Here is a 14,555-nt window from a genome sequence, read left to right as displayed (position 1 = left end):
TCGCTGGTCATGCCAAATAAGATAGATACATTTAGAGAGACAGGCTAGTAGAGCTGATGAAGGTGTCTGGAAAAATCTATGGTGGCTGAAATGACTTTTACCCTCCAAACATTTCCATTGTTTTTCTTGAGGATACTTAATGGTTAAGGTATCAGAACTCATGAATTGATTAGGGAAAAGATAACGGATTCAGGAGAGTTTTTATTTGATGGTAACTCAAACATGGAGGAGCTCTGTATTTATATGGAAATTTATTGATACATAGAATGCCTATATTGGATTGAACAAAGAGAAAGTGTTATTATAATCTTTAATTAAAATATATATTCTAATTGTACTCCACCCATCTAAAGTAGTTTACAATTGTGTGGTGTCTATCTTGGGGATTTAAAAAGTTCAGTACAAATGTAATACGTTAAGTAAAAGAAAAGGAAAAAAAAAAAGGTCTCCTTCTGGGACTATATTTATTACTTACCTCTCCGGTAAAGAAAGAATTGTTTAAAACAGTGACTTTTAACATAAACCAACCCAGGAATTAGATCAGAACTATCCCCCGAGTTTCTGTCTGAAAATAGAAGTTTTATTACTTGTCTTTTGAAAAAGGGCACTCAGCTAGGAAGAACACTTACAATCCACAGTTTGGGATCCTTGTAACACAATTTGTTGACTACTTTTTTCAACCAGCTTTTAAAGCTGTCAGAAAGTGACGCAGTTAATTTAGATATTTATGTATAAATACACACTGGGCTGGAGACCTCAAATAGTTATCATTTTTGTAAATCAGAAATAAGAATCATTAATAAAAATGTTTGCTGTCTTTTACTTATTTATTTATTTGAGCAGTTTTAAGTTTACAACAAAACTGAGGGGAAGGCACAGAGATTTCCCAGATACCCCTCGCCCACACGCGCACAGCCTCCCCCGTTTCTTTCATGGATTGTGTCTTTGGGGTTGTAGATAAAAAGGCATCACCATACCCAAAGTCACCCAGGTTTTCTCCTCTGTTATCTTCTAGGAATTTTACAGTTTTTCATTTCACATTTAGGTGTACGACCCGTTTTTGAGTTAAATTTTGTGAAGAGTGTGTAAGGTCTTTGTCTAAATTTAGTTTTTTTTGCACATGGAATCAAAGTGTGCTGTCTCCACGCTTTACTTTCACCTCCACCACCACGGCTCCGGAACCAGTACCCTGTGCTCTGCATTGGTTACTTTGTTGCACTGGGCACCACACGCTCTGAAGGAAACAGCGCTTTGCCGAGCCCTGCCTGTTGCTTTGTTTTCCTTCTTGCACAGCCTGATGAAGACCTCACCCCTGGGGGACAGTCAGAGTAGCCACATCTACAGACCAGGCTAAGGAGGAGGCTATTTCCTATAGAATTATTTTTTTCAGCAACTTCCAATTCCAGACATAGAAAAATCATGAACTTCTATTTATTTAGTCTGAGAACATGATGTCCGTCTCAGCCAATCACACTTGACATCTGTCTCCTTCGTCAGGGCACCATACACTTACTTCAGCAAAGCTAGATTTCCATGGTGCTTTGAGAGTCTTCTGTTCAATTGCTATTATAGCATCATAATATAAAACAACACATGAGACATGTTGAGACAACATGAGAACTGAACTGAGTCCTTTATGTTTTTTCTTTTTTAAGATGTCTAAAGTAGCTTAAATTATGACACTATAATTTTTGGAATTTTTAGAAGAATTTTTGGGAGAATACGATCACATGCCTAGGAGACATCTCAGGGTCATTTCTACCCAAAAAGATGATTTCTTTCCACTGTACACTTATTTTTAGTGTACATAACATTCAGCCTTAGAAAACATACATTGCCTTTCTGAGCTGATGTGTGTATAGTCAGTTACAGAATGTTTCATATTCAGCTCAAGGAAACACACACTGCATTTGTGAGCTAAAAGACACATTACTAATTGTTTATTTTCAGTTATTTTTATCTGCCTCTTGTGGGTTGAGCTGCTGCCAACATATTTAGCTCAATAAATGTTCCTCTTCTACTCTTCCTGGCTTCATAATCGACTTGCAGCTTCTAGGCGCATCTCAAATAAATATTGGCAAAGTGACTCAAATCCTTAAAATGCCTCAGCAGATTGATATAGTCTCAGCTAGAAGAAAAAAAAATACAAACAAAATCCTCAATATGCAACATGTTTCTCAGCTTTTACCACCAGGTTCTTTGATTCTACTAGATTCAGTGAGTCAAATCTTTCCATCTTTCTCTCAGACTCTGAAATTTTGGGCTACGTGTAAGTGATGTTTAATATCCTGAGAGCATATTTGTATCTGATGGGAGTTTCCTGTTCAATGAAAGAGAAATGGGGGAAGATGACCTTATATATTGGCTCTGACAGAACACATTAATGGTAAATTCCAAAGAAGGTGGATGGCAAACATAGCTGTTGAACTGGCAAACTGCCATGGTCAAGAAGGTGTGCTGGGAACTATACTCAAGGGAAAAGATGTTAATAAGCCACTCCCAGCCTAGATTTTCCTCTTGGCTGCCAATGTCATCGGTTGACATCAAATCATGGAAACTCTACCACTTCTGTTTTTATCAGAGTCTTTATTTCCCAAACAGTCAAGATCAGGTACATCATCTTATTTTCTCAATAATTAAGTAAAGTGAGAAAGACACGGAGACAAAGCAAGAACTGTGGTGTTTGGAATAAGCTGGCATATTGATGACCTCACCACAGTGGTAGCTGATGTAGACATATTTAGTCAATGTCCTTAAGATTCTTGTTGACCGCCGCCCACCCCTCCCACACACACTTGTTGGAAGCACTTGTTTTCAAATCCAACTTTGCAGTGAGAATAAAGGATATTCCTTTCGAGACCCAAGGCACAGGCTGCCACTCCTGTTTCCTTCCCAGGCTTGTATCTCTCTTTCTCTTGCAAGCTCTACTTTCTATACCCATCTTTCAATCCAAAATACAAATCATTCCAAAATCCACTGAAAACGTCAGATGGATAGTGCTCGGTTCAGTTACCCCAGACTGAATTGCTTTGCAGGGCGGGGCGGTGGGGGGCGCAGGGAGGGGGCAATTCAAAATCAAATGCAAAGCTGACGTACATTGCCATTTCAGGAAACTCCATCATGTTACCTGGCAGTTTGGGAATTCGGCAGAGCTCTTTTAGAAAGGTCATTATATCCCAGTATTTCGTATACATTGTGTGGGTTTTTTTTTTTTTTAACTTTTTTTTTTTTTATTGAGTTATAGTCATTTTACAATGTTGTGTCAAATTCCAGTGTAGAGCACAATTTTTCAGTTATACATGAACATACATATATTCATTGTCACATTCTCTTTCGCTCTGAGCCACCACAAGATCCTGTATATATTTCCCTGTGCTACACAGTATAATCTTGTTTATCTATTCTACATTTTGAAATCTCAGTCTGTCCCTTCCCACCCTCCCTGTCCCCCTGGCAACCACAAGTTTGTATTCTATGTCTATGAGTCTGTTTCTGTTTTGTATTTGTTTTTTTTTTTTTTTTTTTTTTAGATTCTGCATATGAGCGATCTCATATGATATTTTTCTTTCTCTTTCTGGCTTACTTCACTTAGAATGACATTTTCCAGGAACATCCATGTTGCTGCAAATGGCGTTATGTTGTTGGTTTTTATGGCTGAATAGTATTCCACTGTATAAATATACCACTTCTTTATCCAGTCATCTGTTGATGGACGTTTAGGCTGTTTCCATGTCTTGGCTATCGTAAAGAGTGCTGCTATGAACATTGGGGTGCAGGTGTCATTTTGAAGTAGGGTTCCTTCTGGATATATGCCCAGGAGCGGGATTCCTGGGTCATAGGGTTAAGTCTATTCCTAGTCTTTTGAGGAATCTCCATACTGTTTTCCACAGTGGCTGTACCAGACTGCATTCCTACCAGCAGTGTAGGAGGGTTCCCTTTTCCCCACAGCCTCTCCAGCATTTGTCATTTGTGGACTGTTGAATGATGGACATCCTGACTGGTGTGAGGTGATACCTCATCATAGTTTTGATTTGCATTTCTCCGATAATTAGTGATATTGAGCATTTTTTCATGTGCCTATTGATCATTTGTATGTCTTCCTTGGAGAATTGCTTGTTTAGGTCTTCTGCCCATTTTTGGATTGGGTTGTTTGTTTTTTTCTTTTTAAGTCATATGAGCTTCTTATATATTCTGGAGATCAAGCCTTTGTTATACATTGTGTTTGAAAGCAGGCTAATACTCAATGATTTTCACTTCATCTTGCTTATTTAAAGTTAAGACCTCAGAATTCCATATGGAAAACAAAATCAAAATACATTTTTAAGAACACTTGCATTTTTTTTTGTTTGTTTGGTTTGTTTGTTTCTAAAACAGAAAAACTCTATGGATGTCTTAGGTGACAATTCAACAGGAGGAACTGAAATATCTTGAACTAATACACTGAAGAAAACACTGAGAGTTTACTGCCTTCATGGGCATAGTATTCTTGTTTCTAAATTCCCCCTCATGAAGGACCTTCTTGCAAAATAACTGTCTTTGAAAAGAGGAGTCAAAAATACTGTCTTTATTTCTGAAACCCAGCAATAGTATGCTTCTCCTCTTCTTCACCTATTTTGCGTTTAGAAGGCAAACTGCTGTGATTGCCTCTTGAACAATAAATAAGTACAGAAGACTTAAAATATTACAATATTCAAAAATAAAATTCGCAAACCAGGGAAAGAAGAGAATTCGGACCGTAATTCATGCTGAGCAAAATGGCAGGTGGAATCAGTGGGTCCAAGGACCAACTTTTATCTGCTATGCAGCAGAGAATTATAACCTCTTCTCTGAGCTTCCTTGAGGTTGACATTTCACTTTGGCCTTTCTTGGTGGTAAGTTCCTGGGAGGTTTTACCTGGGAAGGTATACGATCCATTGAGGAAGGGACTTGACTACCTTTTGTGGACTGAAGAATTCAAAACCAAATATAGACAAATATTCATAGAGGACGTAAGTATAACTTCAAAGTTTGTAGGCATTTGCATTCATTTCTCCTAGTTCTGATTTTAGTGACCAAAAATACCAAGCTCGACATATTCACGTAGGGGAACAGCACTTTGATCACTCGGTAAAGATGGACTTGCACTTCAGGTGTCAAGAAACAGGACGAATAAAGAGTGTGATCTCTATTTGTGTTTTTTAAATCTCTTTTATTTCTCGGAGCTGCTTGACTTTAGCAAGATGAACAAGAAGACGATGAGAGGACTGAAGTAACTATTCTTATCATTCGATGTGGGAGTTATCCCTGTTTGCTCCCTCTACAAAACCAGTAGCTCCAGAGCATCTTGAGAAGTTCTCCTTCACAAAACGTGTTTGATGTGACAAAGTACCGGGCAAAGGCATGGAAGGATCTGAGCCTGATCTCAAAGAAAACACTGTCATCTTTTCCTTCACCTCAGAACTCTTCTTCGAAGACATTTAAGTCTCCCCAGATAGGAGGCAAGAATGTTTTACTGGAAGAATTGGCATGAGATGACTGTACCCGAAGTCATTTGTGTAACAGCAGGTACTGAGTTCTGCTGGTTAAAAACATTAGGAATCTCCTCATGCACTTAGATGTTCGATAAATTGTTTTTCTCCATCTCAGTGCCCAAATGGTTGCATGATTTATGTAGATATATGCAAAAGCTCTGCCAACAGGTATGTGTGGGAGAATCAAAGTCTTGCTGTCTCCACGCATTTCTTTCACCTCCACCTCCACTTCTCCCGAACAAGTACCCTGTGCTCTGGCTTCTGATTTTTCTCCCATCGGGCTCACTTTTGCTTTTATACCTTAACTCATGTCATTGCCCCCATTTGGGTGGCCTGCCCCCTTCTTCTCCTTGTAAGCAAAATATACCATCTGTAAGTTCCAAATAAAGCCCAAGGTTTTCCAATAGCCTCCCTTGTGTGGATAAATTATTTTATCCCTGGAGCACAGGATACATTGTACATTCTGTATGTGCTGAGTGTGTTTGTGTGTGTGTGTGTGTGTGTGTGGCACTTTTTGTTTTAGTTTCTCTCAGCACCAGTATTTTAAACTTTTTGAACAAAAAGGACCATATTTCAATAGTAGTTACCATCTACTGAGTGCTCGCTAGATGGAAGTAGCAAAAAATGTTGAAAATTAAGTGATGAAAGAATCAAATGAAACACTCTTATCTGATAATTTTTTGTGTGTGATGTTGAGTAGACATCTGGCCCATTTACATATAAAACTATAAATGTCACAATAGCAGAAAATGTTAGTTTCCACCAATAACGTCTTTCTTTTATACCCAAAGAATCCCTTCCTTATTGCTAGATGTGTTACCACAACTAGTTCTGGCTAATGGGGTGCAAGCAGAAGTGCTTTGTGCAAATCCTTTAATATATCTTTAAAGGGAGAAGGCAAGGTCTTCTTGATTCTTTCCAACATAAACCCAATGGCTGGAGCATAAGCAACGATTTGGGGCCAGGAAGGAGCCTGGGACCTACTATCATGTATCCATATTATCAGCCATGGATAACAACATTTCAGGGAGGGGGTGTTAAAATTACTTAATAAAGAAAAGAAAACCTACAGAATGGGAGAAAATTTTTGCAAGTGAAACCGACAAAGGCTTGATCTCCAGAATATATAAGAGGCTCATACGACTCAATAAGAAAAAAATAAACAACCCAATCCAAAAATGGGCAGAAGACCTAAACAAGCAATTCTCCAAGGAAGACATACAAATGATCAAAAGGCACATGAAAAAATGCTCAATATCACTAATTATCAGAGAAATGCAAATCAAAATTACAATGAGGTATCACCTCACACCAATTTTCTTTTTTTTTTAAGCTACTAGGTTGGGTGGGTTTTTGATAGTCACAGCTGAATAGAATTCTGGTCCCTCCATTTAAAACTAGGGGGTCCGTATTCTCAGTTTACCTGGGACTGTCCTGGGTTACAGTGATGTCTCATAATTGTTCTACTGTTTACCACGCTGAGAAGTATCTGGCTTACATGATGTATTATATGGTGATGCTACAGAGTCTTCCAGATTCCAAATGTTTCTGGTTGCAGAAACGCTTATGGAAATGACATTTTTCTTAGGAATTTAAATGTAAAACAGCTAAAAATGGAACTACGCTGGGTTAAACAGGGTTGGGATGGTTATAGTTTTGCTTAACAACAACAAATCCAGACTGGGCCTGACTTAGTACATATGTGTGCATTTTTCAGGGGTTGGGGGGAACAGGGATTTATATGTTTGCTTGTTTTGTTTTGTTTTGTTTTGTTTTGCTGTTTTCCACACTGGATGGGAATTTCTAACAACTAAAAATATAACATTGTTCTTAGAGACAAATGTAATGATAATTATAAGGAAGAAGTAAGGAAGGCCCTCTGGATAATGTTAAAGGCGCTTTCCTAATTGTGTTCTATGGAGTTCAGCCAATTTACTGAATTTGCATAATCCTTGCCCAGTCATGGGAGAAGTACTTGAATTACCCCAATTTTACAAGTGAGAAAATTGAAGCTTAAAGAAGTTTAGTGACTTTTCATGGTTACAGAGCATCTGACCAAATGGCAAAGCTGAGCCCAAACCCCAATCTGCTCTGCCTGCTCTCACACATTTGGGGGCTCCTTCTTTCTGCTAAACATCCTTTGCACGCTGGCTCTTGGCTATATTCCCTTGTGGTTGTTACATGACTTCTGTGCCCCTATTATTTCATCTTCCTTCCAGAGAAAAGAGAAAGTAAGAAGAGGTTAAAGGTCATGTTAACTGAGGCTGTCCCCTTCATGAGGAAAGCAAAAACATTTCCAGAAGTTGTTCTCTTGTATCTCACTTAGGCAGGATCCAGGCACGTGGTGACCATCAATTAATTCTTGGCAAAAGGGAATAAGATTATGGTGGCCAGCCATGGAACCCCTGCCCATCAACGATTTTTTGCTTCCCTTCCATAGTCCAGAATGGTTGCTGAGGAGTTCCTAAGAAAACAGCTGCATTTCCAAGTCTCTCTTGACTAGATGGAGCCATATGAATAGATACTAATAATAAAATGGAATATAAGAAAACAGTAGAATGCATTGTAGTGAGCTTGTTTCTTCCATGATGAAGTGGGAAGGAGTGGGTGACCTTTCCCCTCTCTGTTCTCTTTCTGTCTCTCACTGTGTGTGTGTGTGTGTGCGCACGTGCGTGCGTCCTCCTGGATGGAAGCTAGGTACTCTAACGCCATGAGAAATGGTAGAGTGACAAGACATCCATTACCACGTAGAACATCCACTGACAAACACCCACTTTGGCTTCTGTGTGAATGAGAAATGACTATTTTGTTAATTCATGAAGGTTCTGGGGTCTCTCTGTTACAGCAGCTAGCCCTACCCTAATACATTGGTTTAGGCCAATCATGACTCATCGTCTAACTGGAGACCATCAAGGACTACGTTCTTGGAGTTCTAGATGTCTCCCTGCTCTGAGACATCTGGACCAATCTGAGCTCCTGTTAACAGGGAAGGATGCAGTTGCCGATGTTATACAACAGCAACAGAACGTGTCAAATCAGAACAACTTCTGGATGTCTTATGGAAAATGCTGAGCCCTGAACAATTTCCCAGGATTACTGACTTAAGCTCAGGTGTCTTTATCTTAAAAGTGCTCTAAGTGATTCTAATGCACCCCGAATCTGGGAGCAACTGCTCTGTGAAGTGTTGTGGAGTAGCAGCCCAGAGCTTCTCAATTTACCATCCTCATTCAGAGCACTGATGTGCTAAGAAGTAGAAGAAAGCATGAGGCAGAAGCCATCACATCCTGAAGCAGAGTAGGAGAGCAGTGAGCCTCGATGAGGATGACGACAGGAGATACAGGATACAATGGCTAGCATCACCTGCATCATGTCACGATCGTGTCACAATAAATCAGAAATGTAGTGTAGAGGGTGAGCACCCTCAAAGTAAGACAGGAGGACGCTTTCTCAGGTCACTCAGGCTTGCCGTCTGCCTAAACACAACTCCCAGAAGTACATCACCCAAAGGGTTCCAAGTTAGACGGGCCACCCCCAACCACGTGCACGCCATATTCAAGTTTTTAAAGAGTCCATCGCCAAGTAAGGGTGGCATCCTAAATTAGGTAAGGCAGGGATCTCCTAGACACAGGAGTTGAAGGCTCTAGAGGAGGTAAGTGGAATGGGGAATCTGAGTCAGTTTTGAGCAGCAGGGCAACGGAGATAAAGATTTCTGAGCTGGTTATAACGCGGGCTGGTAAACCTCAACTAGGTCACTTGGTGGGAAAGGTTAAGACAGCTATGGGTGGGCCAATTAAAGAAAAAAAAAATGAACTCGGGGAAACAGGTGAGGATGTTTATAAGTAAAAGGATCCAAGAAAGGGAGGCAGGGAGGCATTCAGTGAGCTCTGAGCACGCGCAAATGTCTTTCCAAATGCTTCCTCTCCTGTATCTCAGGCAGAGGAATGCCCTGAAGGGACAGGGATACAGCCTAAAGATCTTCAGAATAATTCACTACGTCTTTGAACTCCAGGTGACCCAAAACAAGGGATAAGGAATAGCTTAATGCAATGAAAGTAGAAGGTTAAAAAAAAAAAAAAAAAAGAGTAATCTATTTGGCAACGAGCTCTATCCGGCAAGCAGCAGAAACAAGGCTGCTGGAGTCTCGGAGATAATAAAGGGCTTGTGTTCGATGGGGAAGGGGACAAGAGAGGCATCGAGGGCTTCGCTGCGTATCCTCGTGATTCCACCTGGAAAGTTTGCTTAGGGAGATTGAGTTAGTGGCTGAAATATTACTTGAAGCACTTTGAAATGTAATGTCTTCCGCCCTCTGGTGGTTACTTTTTTTTTTTTTTCCCCAATTTTAAGTAAGAAAATCTTAATGAATGAGGAACGCGGAAATCACAGAACGCCAACTACAGGAGTGACTGGGGATCACAAGGATGACCTGAAAGCCACATTCATGATGCCCTAACCCTCAGTTACATGGGTTTGTCCTTGAACAAGAAAAACACTCCATTCGTTTCGCAGATTGCTGGGAAGTCTGCTTTCTCCTGGCTTGACTTCTCTCTCCCACTCTCCAGGAGCTTTTCCACTAGGCTGCTATCACGAGGATCCTTCAGAAGGTCCTAAAATTCTGACTTCGGGGGGAAGGGTATAGCTCCGTGGTAGACTGTGCTTAGCATGCACGAGGTTCTGGGTTCAATCTCCAGTAACTCCATTAAAAAAAAAAATTCTGACTTCACTTGAGGTGGCTCTGAAGTCCTGCTGCTTCTCAATATTTTGATTAAAAAAAAGCCTTTGGTGACCTGAAAGGGAATTTCTAAAAGAAACCTGAAACCACACAATGACTTTAAAAAGGGTGATGATATGGTGAGACATTGAATGATGTCTGGCTAGGATTTAACCGACTTGTCTCTTTCCCTCTTTGGCGTGTCTGGGAGACAGGAAAAGAGTCTGGTCATTATCATGGCAAACTGTCATTAAATTATGTCAAGTGCAAATAGTTATGACTAACAGTCACAAACAAAGAATGAAGAGTCCAGGAATAAAGGGCACTTAATGAAGATTAGATGTTCTTTTAGCAACAGATTTTAAGGACCTAGATTTCATAGAATTAAAATTCCATATATACACACACACACACACAATTTTATCAGAACTCTAATAAATATATTATTTATATAGCCAAGAGCGGTATATTACTGAAAAGACAAGATATTGGCTAATATATTCCTCTTTTCCAAAAAATATTGTAATTCTTATATCCAACTTTGATACATAAGGGATCTGCTCAAGAAAAGCACCTCCTCTGTTACAAGAGTACATTTTGTGGGAGTACTTTTTATATAGAGCTATGTATTTCCATATATTACAAATAATATATGTTTAACATATATTTATGAATGAATTCAAGAATGAGGACTCTGAAAAAGTCCTATAATTTGTGCCTGGATTTTTCTGAAAAAGAACTTCCTGGCAAACCACACAGCATTCCTGATTTTTCTTTCTTTTCTTTTCTTTTCCTTTTCTTTTCTTTTCCTTTTCTTTCTTTTCCTTTCCTTTCCTTTCCTTTCCTTTCCTTTCCTTCTTTCTTTTCTTTCTTTTCTTTCTTTCCTTCCTTCCTTTCATATATTGTTGAACAGGACCACATTCAGATTCAGAGCAATATAAAAGGTATTTCAGTATATTTTTTTTTAATGTTTACTTTTTTTGAGTTTTTTAGGGGGCATGAGGGAGGTAATTAAGTCTATTTATTTAATTTTTTTTTGAAGTACTGGGGGTTGAACCCAGGACCTCCTGCATGCTAAGCATGCATTCTACTACTTGAACGACATCCTCCCTCCAATTTCAATACATTTTGATAAGAAAATATATATCGTACAAATCTCAAGAATTGTATTCCTTTTGATGGTCACCACACAAGTGAAAGCTCCTGTGAAATCGTCGATGGAACCTTGACAGAAAAGCCCTAATGTTCTAGAATGACTGCAAAATGTGTCTTGAAGCCCTTGCCATTTTCCAGTTTAAAATGAGGGTTCAGAAACCAAATTCTAAGAAAGTCTTTCATGTGAGTCTCATGTTGTGTGTTATCTGGAAGGCCTTCTATTCCACAGCACAACTGACTCTCTCCTAGGAAGGGATGTTCAAGTGATTTCCCATTTGGGAGGAGAACCCATTGCAACCTCGTGGGGTTCCTTACACTTGGATTAAGTTAGACCTTAATTAAGCTGCCCATGCAGTTTGGCTTCCAGGCATAAAAGAATCTCCAGGTTTAGAAATGCTAATGATGGCTTCCAAGCAACTCAGAATGCGCTCACTGGGGCACCAGTCTTCATTTTGGGTTTAAGAAGTAAATAAATAAAAAGTAAAGAAAAGAAAAAGAAAGAAAGAACAGAAGGAAGGAAGGAAGGAATGATCTCATAGATCTGGAGGGTACTGGTCAAGAACCAACACAACCAGCACATTCACCCAGCTCAGATCCTGACATATAACAGCTTCAGAGTTAATGACTTTAAAGGAAACTCTTGTTCCCCGTGCAGAAAATGAGTATGTCCAGGAAACCAAAACATAAAAGCCTCATCCACTGGAGTTAGTATTTTCAGCATCAAAATTTGATAAAAAAAACTCACATCCCTTATCAGTACAAGTCTGTGCCAAATATCGAAAACTTTAAAACTTAAATTTCACAACTTGTTTTGTTTCCTTAAGTAATTATCAATAATCTCTCTCTCGCAGTGTAGATCATTTTGTCTATAATTATATATAATTTATTTAGAACTGATTCCACCTACATTATGTTGAAGAATGTTGTTTGACTAAGCACCTGGGCTGTATTTCAATATCACTTGTATTATACATGGACAGCAAAGAATATCCAAGTTAATTTATAAATTTTTATGAAACCTTATGGCTCAAACGAAACCAGAAATATTACGCTATCTCATTCAGATTAAATAGAATTAAACACCTAACTAGTTTCAAATCTCACAAGACAAATTCAGGAAACTTTTGAATTTATGCATGTTATGAAATTCAAGGTTGATTTTCTTTTTTAATTTGAAAGAACAAAATGAATAGTTTTGAAAATCAACTATGAAGTAACAACTACCCAAATATTCATTGACAGGAGTTCATGAGCTGTCGTAACATCCATTGATAGATGCGATGGGGTCTGTGTACACAGTAGAATAAATGGAACCGAATGATTTAAAAACACATGCAATAGTCTAGAGGAATCTCAAAACATAATCTTGAGGGAAAGAAGTCAAGCCCAAGAGCATCCATGCTGTATGATGCCCCTTACAGAAATCACATGATCATACAAAATGACTCTTTGCTATAAAAGAGGGGGACGTAATGACAATTAGGGATTCTGATTTGAGATATTTTTAAAGATGCCACCTGGAGTGCTCTTTCTAAAACAGAAATATTCTCATAAAACTCTCCTGATTAAGAGTCATCTATCCTGTCGCAGACATAGTAAACAGTCTTACGGTCATCGGGGGAAAGGGGACAGGAAGGGATAAATTTGGGTGTTTGAGATTTGCAAATGTTAACCACTATATATAAAAATAGATTTTAAAAAACCCAATTTCTTCTGTATGGCACAGGGAACTATATTCACTATCTTGTAATGACCTTTAATGAAGAAGAATATGAAAACAAATATATGTATGTATATGCAGACTGGGACATTATGCTGTAGACCAGAAATTGAAACACTGTAACTAACTATACTTCAATTAAAAAAAAAAAAGGAAGTCTTCTATCCTGAAGGCGTCCCTTTTTTGACCGAATGACATGTTCTAAAGTTTTTAACCTTGCTAACCCTGCCTTGCATTAAGGACTCTGGTTTCTCTGGCCTCATCTCGTCTCTACTCTTAACCAACCCCCCTTCCTTCACCACCTTCTCTATGTCCCATGTGCACTCAACTGATTTTGAGTCCTCTAGAGATCCACAGTGTTCTGATTTTTTATTCAATTCTCCCCTTGGTCTCTTCCTTGGATATCTGTCAGTCCTCTCCAGACACAGGATAGGGGTCTCTCCGAGTTGCTCTCAAAGCATGACACATGTCCTTCAACTCAGACTTATCATACTGTTTTGTAAAAGCTTTCCAACTTCCACCAGAAGTTGTACCTTTCACCAGAACCCAAACGCTGAGGACAAGGACTTTGTGGATCTGCCCTGTGAAACGTGTGCCTGGAAAACCACAGGTTCTGGGTGTGTGTTTGTTGGAGAATTAACTCAATTAGTTTGTATCATGAGTGAAATTTTTTGACATTATTGATGAAATTTTTTCCTCTTTTTGTCTTGTTACATGTAAGGTTTTTCATTCTAGTTCCCTTAAGACATCTATCTGTGTGAGGAATTTAAGATATATTATAGAGTGTATACACATGAAAAGACTGACATAATATTCTTTTTCTGACAGGCAATATGTGTGTGTACAAAATTTATAACATTCTCTGTAGATATTTTTAGCTCTTTTATTGTTTCCTCTCTTTTGGTCATTATGAGGTCTTCTGAGAAATCAAGCTTTTTTTTTTTTTTTTTTAAGAGAAACTAGGAACCACTGTAAGATATACTTTAAGTCATGCATACATCAGTTCTATTATTTTTTTTCCTGCTAACAGTGAAATGAGATAAAGGAAGAAGGCCAGGTTAGTGATTCACACAATAAAGAGATAGCTGTTCTCTGTATCTAAGTTGTAGTGTGAGTTTACATTTGTGAACTAGCCACTAATAATAGAATGGAGAAAACCGATGAGATTTTTTAAAAAGATGACATATTGAAGACATTTCATGAACAGTCATGATTTGGTAAGGCGTTAGCTAGATATTGCTAAGCGTTAATGTAAACCAGATGAGATCTCTGCATTAGAAGGAGTGGTAGATACATTGTCATGAGAACCAGATACAGAAGGTAACACCCGTGACTTCCAAGACTCCTCTGAGCAAATCACTGTAGGCTTGTTTCCCCATCTCTGAAGTAAAAGCGTTGGACTAGCTAATTCATAGTCAAGGCTAATATTCTGACGTCCTATTTGAGCAAAAAAACCTCTTTG

The sequence above is a fragment of the Camelus ferus genome, chromosome 16 (assembly GCF_009834535.1).
Source record: "Camelus ferus isolate YT-003-E chromosome 16, BCGSAC_Cfer_1.0, whole genome shotgun sequence".
Lineage (NCBI taxonomy): Eukaryota > Metazoa > Chordata > Mammalia > Artiodactyla > Camelidae > Camelus > Camelus ferus.
This window is presented reverse-complemented; position numbering follows the sequence as displayed.